The sequence below is a fragment of the Alnus glutinosa genome, chromosome 1 (assembly GCF_958979055.1).
Source record: "Alnus glutinosa chromosome 1, dhAlnGlut1.1, whole genome shotgun sequence".
Lineage (NCBI taxonomy): Eukaryota > Viridiplantae > Streptophyta > Magnoliopsida > Fagales > Betulaceae > Alnus > Alnus glutinosa.
Window position 1 is genome coordinate 23,346,683 of NC_084886.1, and position 21,621 is coordinate 23,368,303.

General features: G+C 35.5%; 1 pseudogene; it reads right to left on the reverse strand.

Annotated features, from left to right (window-relative positions):
* Positions 1-14,890: 14,890 nt before the first annotated feature.
* LOC133877439 (RNA-dependent RNA polymerase 1-like) lies at positions 14,891-20,995 on the reverse strand (annotated as a pseudogene).
* Between the last annotated feature and the right edge of the window lie 626 nt (positions 20,996-21,621).

A 21,621-nucleotide genomic window follows, 5' to 3' on the forward strand; every position in this document is an offset into this window, starting at 1 on the left:
GTTTCTAACTGTATATCTCACATGCCCACAATTTCACATTTTGCTTCATTTCCCATCCTGACCTAACCAAAGTTGCCACTGGTGTAGGAAGAGAAGAAATCTTTATATGGCATAATATGAAAGGAAGCTGCCGTATCAACTACCCACATAGACTCATGACATGCGAGATTAACATAAGCATCTTCACAAACAACTAAATCATCATCATCAGATGCAACTGCTGCAGTGTCTTTTTTTTTTTTTCGATTCTTAACCTTTTTCTTTCAACTGTTCCTTTTTAAATTTTCTGCACTATCTCTTCATATGCCCAAGCTTGCAACAGTGAAAACATTTTATCTCTTTTCTTGTCTTGGACATTCCCCTTGACTTGTCACGACTGTCATCACCACGAGGTTTTCTGCTTTTACTTCTCCCCCGCTTTTCTGTAACAAGTGCCTTTGTATGAAAAGAAATACCATGCTCTTTTCTTCTTGCCTCTTCATTGAACATGCTGTCTTTTACCATACCCATAGTCATCACACCGTTGGGAGCCGAATTGCTGAGTGACACTACCAAGGTTTCCCAATTGTCCGGCAAAGAACTCAACATAAGTAATGCTTGCACCTCATCATCTAGTACAAGTTTCATGGTAGACAACTCATTCAATAATCCTTGAAAATTACTCAAATGCTCCGTAGCACTTTGCCCATCTTTGTACTTCAAATTCACAAGCCTTCTTATCGTAAATGCTTTGTTCTGAGCAGTCTTTCGCTCATAAAGACTCTTTAACTTCAACCAAAGTAAGTAAGCATCAACTTCTTTGGCTACATGATGGAAGACACTTTGATCAACCCATTGCCTAATATGTCCGACGGCTTTCCTATTTAATTTCTTCCATTCATCATCGGTTTTGGCATCCAGTTTAATCCCATTTAACTCAATAGGCTCAAACAATTCTTTACAGTACAAAATATCTTCCATCCTAGTCTTCCAAATTGAATAATTGGAAGCCGTGAGTTTAACCATGCTATTAGATGACTCCTCCATTTAATTTACACAGCAATTTCACAACCAAAGCTCTGATACCAGTGTTAGGTGGTCTTGGGCCTCTCTCAACCCCATAAGCTAGCTTTTGGGGTTGAGAGAGGCCCAAGACTACCTAACACTGGTATCAGAGCTCAGGTTTACCAACAAGTCTCAGGCCCTATAATATGCGGGAGAAACGGGTTGTCCCTGCTCCGACCCAAGGCCCGATGTGTGAGGGGGAGATTGTTGGGGTTGTCCCACATCGGTTGTGGAAGTGGTTGGTGGTCAATTTATAAGTGTGAGGGAAAGCCTCACCTCATAAGCTTGTTTTTGGGGTTAAGAGAGGTCCAAGACCACCTAACAAAAGGTTTATTTGAAATTTACGCAACAAAACTTTATCCCCTTGTATTCCAATGAATTTTGGCATCTTTACCTAGAGATATATAAAAAGTGTGAATGGAGTCCGAACATTGATTTTTATTTGATAGTGTCAATTTACGGCTATATCCTTCCTCTTTGTTCATCATAGTTAAATCAGGCAGGGTTATTTTTGTCTTTTAACATTTTCTTAGGTTTCAAAATTACTATTTTGCCCCTACTTACCCTATGGCTGGTAAGGGAATCTACTGGACACTTTTGTCTTTACATTGAAATTACTTTTTTACCCTCTAAATTCATACAAAGTTGAGTTTTTTTTAAGGAATGTTTTGGCCTTTTTGTTCGTGCATTAGTTTTACCTTTTTGCATCTCTAAATCCTTTGACTTCAAAAATTAAGATAGAGTTTTTGGTATTTTTATTTTTAAATTACTTTAGTACCCTTTCGGTTGTTAAAGATTAGGGATAAATACTTAATTGCCCCTTGTAGTTTCAAAATTTTATTTTTTGCCCTCTGAGTTTTCATTTTTTTCATAGGAGGTATCTGTGCTATGGGAAAAGACGGAAATGGTACCTCCATCCAAAACTAACGGATTGCCATGTTATCCAACACGTGTCGGTGTAATATTGCGACACCTGTCCCTTAACACCACGTCAGCGCTGACTTGTAGTTTGACATGTGTATGTGAATTATGTAACTTTGAACCCCCTGTGGTTTTATTAATTTCATATTTTGCCCCATGTGGTTTCATTAAGTATTACAAATGATACCTTGGTTTTCAATTGTATACCCCCAGTGGTTTTATAAATTTCATGATGTACCCCATGTGATTTTAATAACTATCATAAATGGTACATTGATTTTTTATTTTAAGGCTTTTTTTTTAAAAAAAAATAATAATAAAATTGTAGGGGTGGTTGAGGGGTCACATGGGGCGGCCATTTGGCTGGTTTGGGGGTGGCTCCCAAGGGGGTGGTTCGGCCAAGGGCGAAAACCTAATTTTTCTTTTTTCACTTTGGCCCTTGGGGGTGGCTGAACCACCTCCAAGGGCCATGGGTCACCTCCAAAATTGGCCTTGAGCCACCCCTAGAATTTTTTTTTTTTATTATTTTTTATTATTTTTTTAAAAAAAAAAGTCGTTAAAGTATATATATAGTAGCCACATCAGCGCTGACATGGCGCTGGCGTTGCATCTAGAAACAAGTGTTGTACAGGTACGCCGACACGTGTCCAATGACATGGCCAGACGTTAGTTTTGGACGAAAAAATGGATGGAGGTACCATTTCCATCTTTTTCCATAATACATGTACCTCCTATAAAAAAAATAAAAACTCATGGGGAAAAAATAAAATTTTGAAACCACAGGGGCGTGTAAGGAATTTAACCCTAAAGATTATTTTTTTGGGGGGGCCTTTTTGTCTTTCGATTTTTTGGGTACCTAGCGAGTTTACTGTTTTGCCCTTGTTGGCTTTCACATGAATTAGATTTTTTGCGGTTTTTTTTTTTCTCGATAATTCAGCTTTTATTTATTTATTTTTAATTTTTTTTTATTTACATCAACCATACTGAAAAACGATTTCTTCTACCAAACGCATCAACAAATCACGCGTTTTGTTTCCCGTTGTTTCAATATTCATCGTTCAACTGCTTAGAAAGGGAAGGATTTGACATGATTTGTCTCAACTCTTCGACATCCCTTTATAAAACTACTTATATAATTCCGAAAAGATTATAATATCCGATGTCTTTAGGTCAGAACTAGAGCTTCTGCTTCTCTGAAAAACAAAAAATTATTGATCGCAATATTATATCTATAAAGACAAGCATAAATCTTGATTTATAATTTTTTTTTTACTTGCTTAAATGTTTTCATTCACATTTTTTAGGTAATTCTGACTTTTAATATATGTTGGGTACCTGGTAGCGCGCCAAGCGGCTACGTGGATTTTTAAATTTATAAGTTTACCACTCGCAATAGTACGAATCGGTTGTACTATAATAAGGGTGATCAAACCACAGAGAAATATTGGTTGTTTTGCGTAATAGGATATGAGAAGAGCGTATCTAACTTAATTTATCAACAAAAGTAAAAACAAAAGTTGTAGAATTGAAGCTACAACGAGAAAGTGAAAGAAATGGAAACGGAAATGAAATTAACTTAAAAGAAAACTTAGGGTGTTGATCTTATTCAATCCTCAACCTATGCAATGCTTAAAGTCTATATGGATCTTCCTAACATGCTTGATATGAGCGCGTAATGGGTGTCAACCATTACGACGACCTCGACATGAAAATACTTTCGTTAAGACGTAATCATAAAGCACCTAGATTTACGTTAATCAACTCCACGTAAAGATTAAACTATAATTGAAAACATTTTACTCTACCGAAGGTGTGGAGTGACTAACGTGCCCTAGCTTACTACTCTATAACACATCCTAATAAGTATACACAATACACGAAAACCCTAATTAGGCCACAATGATAAGATATCTAGTTTCACACCAAATCATTCCACATAAAATTAAACTACAATTGAAAGACAATTAGACTACCAAAGGGGTGAAATGATTGGTGTTCCCTAGCATACCCTATAAGGTGACTCTAATGAGAAATCATACATCATGTCAAATAGCACCATTGAAAAAGACATCGTTCTTGTTTCCAAGAACGTTGGTTTTACTCAAGACTTCAAGGAAAACTCATAGACAAGTTAAACTCTTTTTCATGAGTAAATTTGATTGGAATCTTGATACCAAAACCTTTTAGCATGGGTTTTGATATCCTCTAGCCCTCAATAATCATCAAACATCTAAAGAAAATCCTAAGAACATCAAGAACACTACATGGTCTTTGGATTGGATTTTGAATCAAACCCTAAGGACTAAATTAGCTAGACATGAATTGAATCTAAGTTAAGCATGAATTTAAAGGAAAGCAGTAAAGAAACAAGAAAGAGATGAATTAAAAACAACTAGATTAAACTTAAAGAAATTCGGATTACAAGAAAGGAAGAAAATGAAGAACAAGCTAAACTAGAACTTGAAATTAAAGAAAGGAGACAAGCTCTCTGGAACTAAGCCCAGAAAACGTGCACTAAAGGAAACTAAAAACACAAGGAATTGAAGTGATACATCTGAGCAAATCCGAAATCTCAAAAGATGCATGATCTAAATTATAACCCTAATCTCATATATATAGAGAATTGGATTTACAAAAGATCATAAAGAGTGAATCCTAGCCGCACAAACAGAGCTGGTCGACGTTCATTTCTGTCCACAAAATCCAACTTTAAATTTGGATCGCACAAACAATACAAAGATCTGAGAATATCTGAACTTTCTGGAAGACACGATTTCGCTCGATCGAAATTATGTCGATCGATCGAGAAGTCGATCGATCGAATTATTGCTGTACAAATAATCGATCGATCGAAATGCCTTGGACAATTTTCCATTCTCTCAGGATCAATTTCGAACTCTGGAAATGACTAAAATACCCTTGATGTATTTTCAGGTCTAATTCAAGTATTTTGAATTAGATTTCAACTAAGACCTGAAAATAAGAGAAAACACTAAAACATAACAAAACGTTATATATACAACACGAACTAGGTTTAACAAATGCAAATTAAGGGGTCTTGAATCGAATAATTCAAGACTTATCACACCCCCAAACTTACATAATGCTAGTCCCTAGCATTACAACTAGAATTTAAAATATAAACAACTAATCTACATCCTCTTTCGTGGGAAACGCGATTGCATTTAGCACATGCAACAAGCCTTTTAAACCCCTAGGCTACCCTAGTGGACGAGTGAAGTCTCGTGAAGGTTTAGCAGAAAATGCTACCTACAAACATTAACTTTACAAAATATACATGTTACCTAATAAAAAGAAGTATCATCACAACAATGGTTCATAATTCATGAACAACTTTAAATTAATAAACTCCATCTTCACACAGTTTAAGTAAATCATAGTCTACTTGCTTACAAATGGCCGGCTAAGATTTCACATGTTAGAAATGATGCAGTTTGATATTAACATACAATTATGAGGCTTTCAAAGAACATTACCTACATACATGCTCCAGTGTCTCAAAATTCCTTATATCTCTCGCTGGATGGGATAACTAAGGCATAGGCATACTTTACTATTATTTACATTATTTATTATGGTTGTGCAATGCTCAACTCCTTTAAGCTTCTAAATGACCTATGTACCAAGTGTTAGGCCAGTGACTCCCAAACCAGATGGTTTTAGGGCACTAGATGTAAAACATCCCTAAGGGCTTAATAACTCAAGTCAAAGAGAACTACGAAGTCAAACTAACCATTTTTTTTATTTATTTACTTACATCTTTTGACACGAACACTCAATGCTTAATGAGGCAAGAGGTCCGGTTACTCAATGAAGTTTTTTTTTTTTTTTTTTTTTTTTTTTTTTTTTTTTTTTTTAAACAAATATATCCCAACGTCATCCATCTAACAAGTAATCTTGGTTTTCCGAGACACTAAAGACCGTATGCAAGGTATTAACTTAAGTACATACCCCACAAACAATATGCCAATGTATGTCATGATTTTCAAATTTCAACATATGAATCTCGTAGCCAAAGTAATTAAGCAGACTTAGAATCTCTGATTGTGTGATCATGTGTTCAAAATTTTAAAATTGTCAATGAAAAGCAAATCACAGTTATAAATCAACTAAATTCTACAAAACAACATAGATATTCACAAAGAAATTTGAAAAATTTGTACAAAATTTAGACTAAGTGTACTTCTATACCCCCAAACTTAAAATAACACATTGTCCCCAATGTGTACAAAACAAAAGCATGGTTAAGGGATAAGGAAAACCTGAATGGGGAGATATGGCTCAAATCATACCCCCAAACTTAGAGGTAGGAACACTTAACCTGAAAAAAAAAACTAAATACCAAAGTAATATACAAGATAAAAGAAAAGAATAACAAAAGAAAATTTCATATTCCCATCTGCAATACAAAAATACCGAAATGTTTGGTACATCCCATAGGCATATCAAAGTACATTGTGTTAAACATAAAATATCCAGAAGAAAACACAATGTCTATCAAAAATACATGCCTATAATCAAAATCAGCATAAAAGAAAGATATGTGCCCTAATGGCAATCATGGAGCTGCATCCGGTGGTGGTGGAAGACGTCCTAAAATCTCTCTTATCATATCCTCCATAGCACTCTGCCGAGCAAGGATCTCTGCGCGTGTCTCCCGCATCTCAGTACGCGTGTCGCGCATCTCTCTAGCTATGACGTCCAACTGGCTCTGAAGCAAGGAAAAATCTGTGGAAGTGGACGGAATTGAAGTTTGTTGCGGAGCAGAGGGTTCAGTCTCGGGTGCTTCGTCTACGGGAGCACCATCATCTATCTCCATGTCGACCTGTGGCTCGCCCAACTGTGGCATGTGAGAAATGCTCTGAGTCCACTGAGCAAGGCCGAACATTGGAATACTTCTATCTAAATTGGCTCGCTCCGGAATAGGAATTCCACTAGACACGATCAGCTTGGTAATGAGGCACGGAAATGGAAGTGGCCTCTGTGCAGCACTAGTCAGTCTCTTCTCAATCATATCTTCCCAGCATTTATGCAATTGTCTCCAAATCAACTCAGGGATGCTAATCCAATACCGCTTTTCAAAAGCATAGAGAGCGGCTAAAACATCACCTATCCTCTGTGTCTTGTGTCCCAATGGACACACATTCTTCTTTAAAATCGAATCTATGAGTAGTAGGTGAGGTGGCAATTGTGCTCTCTTCGCACAAGTGCGTCTAATATCCCCATAAGTACCTCCAAACATATCATGAATAATGAAATGCAAGTCACAGTGTGGAGGGTACTCACCAAAACGGCCTCTCGGGTCATCGGTTGGGCAGCCAAGTGCATTGGCTATGTCTTCAATACTCACGTACACTTGTTGCCCCAAGACAACGGAAGACAAGTAAGCCGGGTTGTCCGTGTCGTAAGTGAGATTCTGGTAGAAGACACGTACAAAAGGTGGATAAAAGAAATCACCGGCGGGCTTCAAAAGTGGCGACAAATTACGCTTCCGAATTTGACGATACGCCCATTTCACTTCTTCCTTTTCTCGGAATGCACCAACAATGTCGAAACGTGTTTCGACATTGAACGTCCGTCTCTGCCATTCCCTTCGTATGGTTTCACCGAGATGCCCGGGAGAGAGAGGAGAGTTCATTTCCATGAAAAAGCTCTTTGGGGACTTTTGTCGAACACTTGGTGTGCCAAAATAAATTTGCCAAGGAAGGCAAATTTTTGGATTTCTAATTGGTGGGAAATAGAAGAAAAGGGAAGAGGAAGAGATTTAATGAAAAATAAATGAAGAAAAATGAAGAAGAAATGAGAAAATAGAAGAATTGGGAAGAAGAAACAAAGAAGAAGAGAGAAAGCTCTCGGTGGGTCTGAAAAAGAAGGAGAAAAAATGAGGGAAATGAGAAGGACACGGGTGTTTTAAACCCTGTCACGTGACCTACTGGGCGATGTCGATCGATCGAAACAAAAATCGATCGATCGAAAAGTCGATCGATCGGAACAACAGTGGATCGATCTAAAAGCCTTTAAACAAAAATAATTACAAATCAAGAAAAAGCACACAAATAACATATAATACCTAAACAACAAAATGAATGGGGTGCCTCCCAGGAGCGCTAAGTTTAACGTCTTCAGCCAGACCCATCAAAACTCACTGCTAATGAATGGATTTGTGTCTGGCAGTGGTTGGGCAAAATTTATCGTTTCGTGCCCACTAGAATCCTTGAAACTTAAAGGGTAAGGCACTTCAGGTTTAAAATATGCCTCAAGGAATTTTGTGTTGGAGTGTGGTGTTTCGGTAAACACTCATTTACCCTTGGCAAGTTTAATCTTTTCTAATTGCCCTACTTGTTCAGTATTCGTCTCTCCTACCTTTGGATCAATGACTACCCCTCCACTCCTAGGTTTAAAAACTAGTGGACTAGAACACTTCCCTTTCTCTTTCTCAATAAAGGACTTAGCTAGTTGTCCGAGTTGGATTTCTAGCTTTGCTATAGACTGAGAATGGGAATTCAGAATTTGAGTCTGAGACTCAAATTTACTGAGACTAGTCAACACCTTTTCCTCAAATGTAGAATTTCTAGGAGGTGGAAGGGCTGATTGCTATTGTGGGTTGGGAGGACGACTATTAGGTGGCGGCTGGTAGAATTGATTGTCGGACTGCTGATAAGCTTGGTTTTGCAGTCCATTATATTGCGGAACATTAGGCCGCCACACACTACTATTGTTTCTCAAGGCCGGGTTATAAGAATTATTAAAATGATCACTAACCGGTCTAGAGTAAACTGCGTTCATCTGCTCAAAAGGAGGCTCAGAAGACTGTCCAACAATAGGACAATTCCTGGCCTGATGTGATGGATCGGAACAAAATGAACATGCATCATGTGGTGTGTGTATATGAGATGCAGTCGCAGGAACAAAACCAAATGCAAGTAATTGATCTAACTTTCTAGATAAGGCATCCACTTTGGTATTCAAGTCCAAAGGTTGGGAAACCTCATAAAGAGTTTGGCTCTTAGTGTTTGTCCTACGACCGGATGATGAATGGTGTAAAGAATTTTCAGACAAGTTTTCAAAAAGTGTCCATGCAGCATCCTCACTCTTTAACATAAACGTACCCCTACATGAGGCATCTACCATCTGTCTATGTGGCTCAGTCAAGCCATCATAGAAGCATTGTACTAACTGCCACTTGGGAACAGCATGATGTGGACACTTTCGTAAAAGGTCCTTCATCCTCTCCCAAGTTTCATGAAATGGTTCTCCCTCTATTTGCGAAAAACCAATTATGGCCTTTCGTATTTGGTTGGTCTTTCCTATGGTAAAGTACTTCTTAAGGAACTCGTGTTGCATCTGAGCCCAAGAAGTAATAGAGTTAGTCTCTAAGGAAGTCAACCAATACTTAGCTTTTTCTTTTAAGGAGAACGGAAATAAACGCATCCTTAAAGCATCCTCTGTAAAATTCTGCAACTTTATGGTGGAGCAGATTTCTATGAATTCATCTAAATGCTTATAAGGATCCTCAGTACTAAGTCCGTAAAATAAAGGAAGCATTTGAATAAATCCGGACTTAATTTCAAAATGAGCTGCCGTAATGTCCGGCAACTGAAGGCTTGAAGTAAATGTGTATGTTGAGGGAACATAGTGGTCCCTTAACAACACAGGCCTTGGTTGTTCAGCCATTGGTGAGTTAGAATGGGCTCTTAGACGTGAGTTCCGTTTGGATCTACTTCGTCTAGATATCCGCTCTAAGTTTGGGTCGTATGGAAAAATAGGCAATGACAATGAACGACGACCAAACATACACCAATGTAATGTAATTTATATATACAATATACAGAAAAGAAATAAAATGAAAAGAGAAGAAAAACTAACCGGATCTGCAGTGAGACAGTGCAGTGGCAGCTGAAGTGCTACTGCCAGAAAATGTTGATCGATCTAATATTCAGTCGATCGATCGATTATCTGCAGAAGAGAAAAATGTAAGAAAAATACAGAAAATAAAATCTAAAACAAAATTAAAGTATAAATATGCACAGGACAGTAATAAATTAAGTAGAAATTCGGTCTAGAGTCAGCAGAAAAGCAGTGCTGCTCAAAAACAGAAGTCGATCGATCCAATATGATGTCGATCGATCGAAAAGTCGATCGATCGAAATTACAGGTCCAGAAAGTCGATCGAGCGATGTTTATGCAGAAACAGAATTCTGCAGAAAACAGACAGAACCGAATTAAAACACCAAAAACACTAAAAACAGTTTTATACAGAACCAAAAACAGCTTATGGACAGAATTTACAATATGTACTAAATCAAATTAAATACAATCCTAAATATCCCATAAACAACCGTTAAATCCCCGGCAACGGCGCCAAAAATTGGTAGCGCGCCAAGCGGCTACGTGGATTTTTAAATTTATAAGTTTACCACTCGCAATAGTACGAATCGGTTGTACTATAGTAAGGGTGATCGAACCACAGAGAAATATTGGTTGTTTTGCGTAATAGGATATGAGAAGAGCGTATCTAACTTAATTTATCAACAAAAGTAAAAACAAAAGTTGTAGAATTGAAGCTACAACGAGAAAGTGAAAGAAATGGAAACGGAAATGAAATTAACTTAAAAGAAAACTTAGGGTGTTGATCTTATCCATTCCTCAACCTATGCAATGCTTAAAGTCTATATGGATCTTCCTAACATGCTTGATATGAGCGCGTAATGGGTGTCAACCATTACGACGACCTCGACATGAAAATACTTTCGTTAAGACGTAATCATAAAGCACCTAGATTTACGTTAATCAACTCCACGTAAAGATTAAACTATAATTGAAAACATTTTACTCTACCGAAGGTGTGGAGTGACTAACGTGCCCTAGCTTACTACTCTATAACACATCCTAATAAGTATACACAATACACGAAAACCCTAATTAGGCCACAATGATAAGATATCTAGTTTCACACCAAATCATTCCACATAAAATTAAACTACAATTGAAAGACAATTAGACTACCAAAGGGGTGAAATGATTGGTGTTCCCTAGCATACCCTATAAGGTGACTCTAATGAGAAATCATACATCATGTCAAATAGCACCATTGAAAAAGACATCGTTCTTGTTTCCAAGAACGTTGGTTTTACTCAAGACTTCAAGGAAAACTCATAGACAAGTTAAACTCTTTTTCATGAGTAAATTTGATTGGAATCTTGATACCAAAACCTTTTAGCATGGGTTTTGATATCCTCTAGCCCTCAACAATCATCAAACATCTAAAGAAAATCCTAAGAACATCAAGAACACTACATGGTCTTTGGATTGGATTTTGAATCAAACCCTAAGGACTAAATTAGCTAGACATGAATTGAATATAAGTTAAGCATGAATTTAAAGGAAAGCAGTAAAGAAAAAAGAAAGAGATGAATTAAAAACAACTAGATTAAACTTAAAGAAATTCGGATTACAAGAAAGGAAGAAAATGAAGAACAAGCTAAACTAGAACTTGAAATTAAAGAAAGGAGACAAGCTCTCTGGAACTAAGCCCAGAAAACGTGCACTAAAGGAAACTAAAAACACAAGGAATTGAAGTGATACATCTGAGCAAATCCGAAATCTCAAAAGATGCATGATCTAAATTATAACCCTAATCTCATATATATAGAGAATTGGATTTACAAAAGATCATAAAGAGTGAATCCTAGCCGCACAAACAGAGCTGGTCGACGTTCATTTCTGTCCACAAAATCCAACTTTAAATTTGGATCGCACAAACAATACAAAGATCTGAGAATATCTGAACTTTCTGGAAGACACGATTTCGCTCGATCGAAATTATGTCGATCGATCGAGAAGTCGATCGATCGAATTATTGCTGTACAAATAATCGATCGATCGAAATGCCTTGGACAATTTTCCATTCTCTCAGGATCAATTTCGAACTCTGGAAATGACTAAAATACCCTTGATGTATTTTCAGGTCTAATTCAAGTATTTTGAATTAGATTTCAACTAAGACCTGAAAATAAGAGAAAACACTAAAACATAACAAAACGTTATATATACAACACGAACTAGGTTTAACAAATGCAAATTAAGGGGTCTTGAATCGAATAATTCAAGACTTATCAGTACCATTTATCAAATAAAAACATGCATGTTAATTTGAATGTTTATGTAATAAAAAGGGAGTTACTTTTGATTTATTGTAATAAACCAGCCTTACTTTTGAGAACTTCAAACACTAATATATATATATATATATATATATATATATATATATATATATATATATATATATATATATATATATATATATATATATATATATATATATATTAATGTTTGAAGTTCATTATTCGCGTCCTATGTAGGAAAATGCATTTATGTTGTATGTAGTTGACTCAATTTTTCTTTCTCAGAGCGAACCAAACTTTTAGTTAAGCAATTACATTATTCAAAAATTTTGCCACCCATAATTAATTTTCCTGAAATATAGTTAGAGCCGCTGAAATATGGGGTAGTGCTGGTTAGATGTGGAGTAGGACTAAGGCTGGTTAATTTGACTTAGAGCACTTTCAATGGCTTATGTATATCTCCATCTAAAATAGCTAATCAAAATTCATTTTATCTAGTTTAGCTAATGGGTTTTAAAAGCCACCATACATTCGATTATTTATTCTTAACTCTATATTCTTTCTTTATTATTTTTTATTACTTTTTTCATTATTGTATTTTTTGACTGTCCTTTTTTTTCTTTTTTCTTTTTTCTTTTTTTTCAAACGGTCGTTTTGTAAAAATAGTCATTTTTCTAATGCAAATTTTTCAACGGTCATTTTTTCCTCAAATGACCATTTTTCTAATAGTCATATTTTTAAACTGTCATTTTGTTAAATCTGTCATTTTTCTAATGCAATAATTTTTAGAGAGGAAAAAAAAATGGTGAGTAGGGAGACCAGGAGAGGAAGAAAAAAAAATGAAGGCCATGTGATCAGAGAACCAAATGTCAAAACCTTTTGTGTATTTGAAAATCAAAGAGAAAAACCAACACGCACCAAGAACAAATGTTCACACTTGATACACCGTCTGCACTTCCTACATTCACTCCCAGAAATTGAAACAGGAAAAACATGCCTGAGAAAACATTAATGAGTGAGAGAGACAGAAAACAAGAGAGAGAGAGAGAGAGAGAGAGAGAGAGAGAGAGAGAGAGAGAGAGAGAGAGGTCAGTGACCTTGAGAGACAGAGAGAAAAGATGAGGGAAAGAAAAGAGAACTCAACACATAGATGATCCGTAAAGAGAGACGCAGAGATGAGAGAAAGAAGTGGGAGAGAAGAAAAGGGAAAGGAAAAAAAAAATACAACTTTATGTCATTTTCGCCTTTTTCGCCTGGAGAAACAATAAATAAAAATAAAAATGAAATATATATATATATATATATATATATATTATTCTAGCATTCACAGATCTAAGGAAAATGTATTCTAGCTTTTGATTAGATAATTCAATGGAGTAGGTTTTTAACATTTTGTTTAGCTATTCTAGCTTAAAGTTGCAAATAGTTAATCTATTGTGAATGCTCTTAGCTAAGACTTTGATGCCTTAGATTATCTTCAAGTCATGTTTTGATGAAGTCGCATTTTTGATCTCTCTCTCTCTAAATTGTCTTCATGAATTATTGAAAAAACCTTCTATTAGTGAACATTCTTCTCTCTTGTTCAGTTGGATTTCTTTATTACTAATTTCTCTTATAATTATTCGTTAGTGGTTAAGTTCAAATTGTGTGTCAGTACTATTTGGGTTTTGATTTTTTGTTAGCATTAGACCATGTTTAACAACTCTCTTGTGTATAATAATTTTTTTTTTTTATTATTCTCCTTATCATAAATAAATGTATTATTTTTTTTTTTTTTTTTTACAGGTTCACATAAAGTTTTAAGTCTCCAATTGGTATTGGCCATATCATCTTCATTCCCTTTGTTACCTATTAAGGTAATTTTACTTAATTTATTTTGGACTTACCTTATTCTTGTGCTATTTAATTTCAAAAATATCCCTTATTACATGTGCCAGCATATTTCTTTCTCCATTTTTGTTGTATTTTTAATTATGTTAGGCATCTTTTGATCAGTAATGCATAAATTTTCTCATGGTGCATATTATTTGTATGGGTTTATATTGAATTGGAAAATGCCTATTGTATCTTTTCAGTTGATTAATACAATATCAAACCTTCTCCATAAACCAAAAAAACTTGTAGATACACATCCATGCAATATGTTAGTTTCTACATCAATTGAACCAAGTAAGTTTATATATATACAACAATAGTACCTTGTTGAATTACTTTAAGTGGGGTATTATAGGCATTTTTTTTAAAAAAAATGGGCTTATATTATAAATGGTTGGTTTGCTTAAACTTGTTGAGCAGTGGACTTACACATTTACCTATAAAATTGTGATAATTTTATAGATGCTCCAGGTGAAGATGAGGACAAAGACCTATATACATATCTTGGATTTTGTACTTGAGGCATACTGGAAGCTACCTCTTACTTTTGAGATAGGTTGACTTTCACTTATCAGTTTGTAACATATTTTGATGTGTCGTCTGTGGCACCTTTTGATAAACAGTAATAGATTTGTATATTAAGGTTTGTAATAACAATAATAACGTTTATTTAAATTTGGGGTTTAATTAGAATTTCTTGTATATTTTATTGAGATGGGTTGTGATGTCCTACGAAGAAAAGAAAAATTTATTCATAATTATTTTCACTATAATATTTTCTGATTGATGTTATATCATGTAGTAGCGTCGTGTGGAAACTCTAGATGTTTTCCACTTGTTAATAAGTTGTGGCATTACAAATAAGGTAATAGATAAAGCATTATGTTGAAGAATAAGATCACAAGAAACAAACCACACATGTATTTTTACAACTTATTCTAACCCCAAACATCTGTCTGGAGCATTTATATCTTGGTTTTTGAAAAACATATACCAATGACAGTAAGAAAATGTAAAATAGTAGCCAAATCTAAACTGTTTCCATGATCACACACTTAGGTTACTAAGACTAGAATGTTTTTGACATGTGATGCTAAAATTCTTCGTCCAAATGCAATCTATGACTGAAATGATGCTCCAGAGATGACATACGTGAAGTTGCCTTCCTCTTGATCTGGATAAGCTTGTCCCATATGCACCATGGAAAACTAAGGAAATGAGATCTATCCATTCCCTCATTGTAGCAGTCCCAATGACTATAATGATACGTAACATGATACCAGGTTGATGCTTTTGCATACACAATATGAGAGTCAGAATCTGAGTCACTAAAACCCTTGTTGAACCATGTCCTAGCTTCCATTCTTAAGGACTTCACTGCATAATTAACTTCTTCCATATCCCTCCTCTTGTTGAAACATTTTGACATTTTTAAGATTTTGCCATTGAGTATTTCAGCTTCTGTTTCAATCCCGTAATAGTCCATTAAATTTCCCAACTTGGAATCATATTCACTTTTGTAATCTAAAGCATCGCTGATGTATTCCTTAAAGCCAACTACTTCCATGTCGGGATCATAATATTGCTTTGCTACTTCCCTGGTGAAGAGATTTATAGGGCTAGTGCACGATGCAATGTCTTTCACTTGTCGAAAAAGCTTTCCGATCACAGATTGTGATTTATAGGTAGGTTTATCATGATTTTCCATGAAATCTGGATACTTTTTGGGACGCAGACTATATGGTACTTCGACAACCTCACCAGTTTTAGGGGAGTCAACAGCAATTGAGTGTAGCTTTGCAAGCTCAATGCATTTTTTACTCATTGCCCTATGAGGCTCCTTATCAGCAAAGACTTTGTGGGCATTATCAATGATTCCTAAATTGTCAGTGACTATGTAATTGAGGAAATACTCCTGAACTTCCTGTATCATAGAAATAACATGCTTTATTATGTAAGGTATAGAAGGAATTTGTTGCAAACGAGATGGATACATATGAAAGAGAAAAGATAATCTTAGGGAAAAAAAAAAGGTTATTAAAAAGTCTTTTGTAAATGTCTGAGAAGGCCTTTGCTTTGGGCAAACTTCATCGCAACAAAAAGGTGGAAACTGTTTTTGAGTTTTGAGTTGCTTTTTAAGAGCCTTTCAATGAATCCAACTTAAAGTATTCTTCTATGCCCATAAAGATGCACGTTTTCGACTAATTTGTTCAATTTTTATTAAAGAACAAGAAAAATTAAAATTTCTAAAATTACCTGTCAAAAGTTGTTTCTGTGTGTACTTAACAAAATGCATAATTGACTTTTAACAAGTGCAAAATCTAGAGTAACACAAGATAGATGAAGATATGTTCTCTCCTAAAGTGGTTTCAAACAAATGTGTAGATATTGTTTAGGAAGAGCTAACATGCCTTACTTTTACATTGGGAAAAGAACATATAGATTTCAAAGATGCAATTGAGTAGTACCTCTATTGTAACATCATGATCGACTTGCATAATTGGTGCTGCGATGTAATCCATTGGATCAATTTGTCGAGGAGGAATAAGATCAGGGTCCCAACAAACAAAGTATGTATCTCCATCCAAATCGTTTCCCGAACATTCATTCGGATGAGGTCTGATACAATTACTAGACTAAGTTAGTCAACAGTATATACCTAGATAATGTTGTATACAACTTTGTGGTGTGTTGCCAAGATAAGAGAACAAATAAGACAAAGAAAGCAACTTTCCACTATGCAAGTGTATGCATAAATGTATATATATAGATCTTTAGCATATCCTGAATTTTATGTTGCTCTTGGATTATGTGTAAACTCAATTTGTCTGTGTATGTTTGTGTCTTTGTGGGTGTGTGTGCACATATTAATAGGATTTCATGCTTTAGAAGTATCTATTATGGGATATCACAGTCTTACCTCATTCCCTTTTGCGGAAAAACAACACAGTCCACCATGTGCTGCAAAGCTAGCACATTAACAGCCCTTAGAACACGCACATCTCCTGGATATAGACAGGGGTTTTTAGCAACAACTACCTTGCCCTCAAAAATAAAATTATTTAGGTCCGAACTGCTAGCACTAAACTTGAGCGGCGAATCGTTTTCGAGCTGCCTCCTGAAACAAGAAATTTGCACAAATACTTGACCATAATTCAATGTCCTAGTTTCGTCAAGACATCCCATCATATTTCTTCTATTTGGAACATATATCCTTGTTTTCTGCCGCAAGTCCATCAATGTAGATGCACGTAATACTTGTAACATCATCGAAAGAAATGGTTCTTCATTTGGCTTGTAACCACAAGTTAGCATTTCCTTTAGAATCTTTGGTATCTCTCATGGGAACATAAACTCCAGTGCCTCCTGTGCGCTCAATGAATCTGTTAATATAGCATTCAGTTGATCTACTATCTCCTTTTGCTTCTTTTCGAAAACTTGATCACTAACCTCGAGGTAAGACAAAAGAGTGATAATTTGGTGATTGAGAAAACATGGCTGATACTTGCTCCATGCCAAAACATCAAGGGATGTGTTCTCTGAATTGTACTTACACATGTTGTTTCTCAGTGACAGCTTAATCGATGATGTTGGATCAACAGCAACAACACCTTTAAACCCACCGTATCGAATCTGAAATGCAGATGGAACCGAACCTCTGCAGCCACATTTTGAAGCCACTTCGCGAGCCAATTCTGCAGATATCTTCCCTATACCATCAGAGAAACAATATGTGATTCCAAGCCTTTTAGCTTCTACATCAGGAATCATCTCAATTTCATGCCTGCCAATGTGCATAGTTTCCCTTGAGGAGCTAAAAGATTGACCCAGTCTGGCACCGTATTTTGGCACATTCCTTATTTCACTAAAATCACCCATCCATTCCCTAATGCCCGCTGCAGTAAGACCTGTTCTTGAAGCAAACATCCAAAGAGAATTTTCGCGTAATTGACTGTTTGAATAGGCAAGAAACTCAAACTTCTTATCACCAATAGCTATGCCGTTTCTTAGAATGGAAAGCAGCCTCTCATAAATGCTAGTTTGCTTGTCCTCATTTGCAGCAGGAGATAAAACTGTTGAATGCAGTTTATCCAAGTCCTCATCAACAAAAGAAACGCGAATAAAATTATCAATATCTTGAGGATAATTGCGTAAGACACGATTGGATAGGCTCACTTCTGGACCACGGAAATATACTTTAGATGGAGTTATTTGAACCCTGTGTACATATACCAACCCATCATCTAAAGATATAGCAGGAGGCGTTGGAAGACGCCTATCCGTGGCGTATCTTTTATACTGCTCACGAAGCCATTTTACAGGCTCATAGCAGCATTCTTTTAAATGATACAATTTTTCCATGGCACTTTCTATATACTCAAGTTTTATTCTCTTAGGATCGACCAACCGACAAAAATTGATATCAATTGCAGGCCCAGGAAGACACCCATTCTGAACCAAGGAGTTGATCTTGAACAAGATTTTATATGGCAAGTTAAAGTCCGGGGGTGGATTCACAAGGGGGACAAGACCTGAATTACAAGAGAAGTTAGACCCTTCCTGAAGAACAAATTGGCCTTCATTTTCTTCATAATTGACAAAATTGACAGGAAATTTTTGAAGCCGACCCTCTTGTGGAAGCTCCAAACATAGAGCAGAAGATTGGCCAATGCCACACGATGGAGTGAAATCAACTTCCCGGAGCCACTGATAACCATTAGCACAAGTGACATCTTTCTTATGAATCCTAGGAGCACAAAGTAACTAGCAATAGAAAGACGAATTTGTCAAGAAAAATATATAGTCACTAAAACCAAATCCATGAAAAAAAAAACTCTTATCAATTGCAATGAAATCACAAACACATAATAAAAAACACTTGAATTGAAATCTCGAGATGGAGACAAAGGATAGATAGATAGCTAGGCTTGTGTGATTGTAAAAACAATCACTTCATTACAATGATATTCAACTCAAGAAAGGAAACCCGTGACAAACAAAGACATGTTGGTAACAATTTTTTTAAAAATAAAAATTAAAAAATTAAAAAAAAAAAAAAAAAAACAAACAAACTAATTAGACAAGACCCATGGAGGCAAATTAAGTGGGGGCAGCGAAGTCCACTTTTGTGTATATAGCGGAATGATGATACAAAAAACATTGTTATCATTCCGCTGTATATATATATATACAAAAGCATTGTTATAATCATTCCGCATTTTGGATTCAAAAGCACATATTATTTTAATAATTATTCTCATATACTAATTAAAAAATTATATAATTTGAGCTAGGTAAAAATAAAATCCCTCTAATCTAATTCGAAGAAAATTGTATACATGTTCTTTCTTAATTGGTAGGCCAAAAAGTTATTAGATCAAGTTATTTATTAAGCTTATTTTTAATTTATTGTTTTAATCTTGTTGCGTCCTATATATGTGTATCTTGCTTCTATTTAATTAATTTAATTAATGAAACCTAGTCTTACCCATAAAAAGAATGCTTTTTGTCGGCCGAAGGGTCAAAGTACTTGGATTAATTTTTTTTAAAAAAATATTTTGGTTAGAAATCACAAAAAGTATTCGTACATGTTTGACAACAACAATGCAAGAATATTGCAGATCACAGCTATCCAACTACCACTAAGCTAATTTTCGTATCATATAGACTTACACAAACAACAAAATTTGTATAAAGTAAACTGACCCTTTTTTTCTAAATATCAATCAAAGAAAGGATGAGTCTTTGTGGGTATGGAGGCAATCTTCTCTGCCCTTTCTGTTATGGCTGCTTGGAGAGTAGAGACCACCTGTTTCTCTTGTAGCTTCAGTGGTAGGGTGTGGAAAGGTGATTGATGCCTGTTTTATTCGTTACCCCAAGCAGGCTTGGAAGGACATTGCAGAGTGGAATTCGTCTGCTCTTAAAGGGAAAAGTCTTTGGACTACCCTTTGCAGACTTTGTTTGAGTATATCATATATGGAGGCAATCTTCTCTGATTTACTGCATGGGAATGTTCCCCGTTTTGAGGAACAAATTAAAGCTCAAATCAGGTGGGAAGTGAAGACAAAGATTTTGGCTAGTAGCGTGGAATGGAATCTGTATAGCGTGGGGTAGGTTTTGTGTAAATGTGCACTGTTTTTCCCTGTTTTGCTCTTGAGCTTGGCTCTTATTGGTTGGCAGGGTTGTTTTTTCCCCTTGTTGGGGGTTGTATTCAGTTTTGACTGGAAAGTTTTGAGTTTGGTATAAAATGTTTTAGTTCATCCAAAAAAAAAAGAAATTTCATTCATGTATCTAATGAAATTTGTAAATGAACAAGCTATAGAATTGAATATATCTGGGTGGATCAGATCCAAGTAAAGATCCAATGTGTTAGAAATGAAAAGAAAAGGGTTTGTAGTCACATCTAAACTGAAGTATTCAGATGACTAGTACAAGTTAACATACACAAGCTCACAAACACAAAGAGCAAGTTACAAGTAACAATTACCATAACTAACAGAGAAACATCATTACCAACTTGATGCTTTTGTGCACCAGCAATATGTAACTAACAAATTCACAACCAGCAAGGCAACACTCCAAACATGGAAACTCAGGCAACGGCTACATCCTCAACAAGGCAAGAATCTCAACCACAGTAGAAATGTTGTTAGCAGTTAAGCAACAAACCTGAATGAGAAGAAACTTTGTAGCTTGGCCACGTGGTCGATGCTGCTTAATCTGCCAAATGCTGTCAAAGGAGAGTTCGAGCTTGTGTTCTTCAGAGAGATAAGAAAGAAAGAAGAATAACTTTCTCCTTTCCAAATCAAAACTGATAGAAACATGTTCCTGTTTCCAGAGCACAGAAAAAGTTTCTTTCGAATCTGATATCCAAAGTGTAACGCTGTGATATCCATGATAATTATACGAGAATTTCAGCACTTTCTTTCACCTCCAATAGTTGCAAATCCTTAGCACCTTGAATAAATGATTGAAAGCTAACTGTTATTCCAACCCAGAACAGTTATATATACAAAAGGGAAAGCCCAAGTGTAAGTAAAAGAAATGAAATGAGAAAAATTAAGAAGCATCACCTGAAAGCAAAGCACAGAGAAAGAACTGTTGTTGCTGCTGGATGTGAAAGAATCAAGCTAATCTCTCACACCATTGGCTGTACAAAAGAATCTCTCTCTCTCTCTCTCTCTCTCTCTCTCTCTTAATTGGTTTCTACTTTTTGACTAAAAGCTTCGTAAAACTTAGGAAATAAGTTGAGGGAATGACAACAACGTTGTTTCTTGTCATTCATGTTTTCTAATTCCGAATTTCTTTACTAGATTCCTCCCTCAAAGTCTTGTCTTTCCAAATGTTGCCTCACTTTTAAAATAAACATTGAAATTTAGATAATTATTATTAGATTTTGATCAAACGGTAATTTTAAAAGTCATGTGACATTTAAGAGGAGATAAAAAAGACAATAATCCTTCTTACAACATTACTCGTACAAAAATCCTTTCCATTATCCATTTTCTGGTCAAAATTTAAAATAAGTACATAATATCACATTAATAATATTTTTTTAAAGACATTAGTGTAATCATCATGTACATAATTAGCTGTACTAATTTTAAATCTTAATCAAAATCATGTACCTCTAACT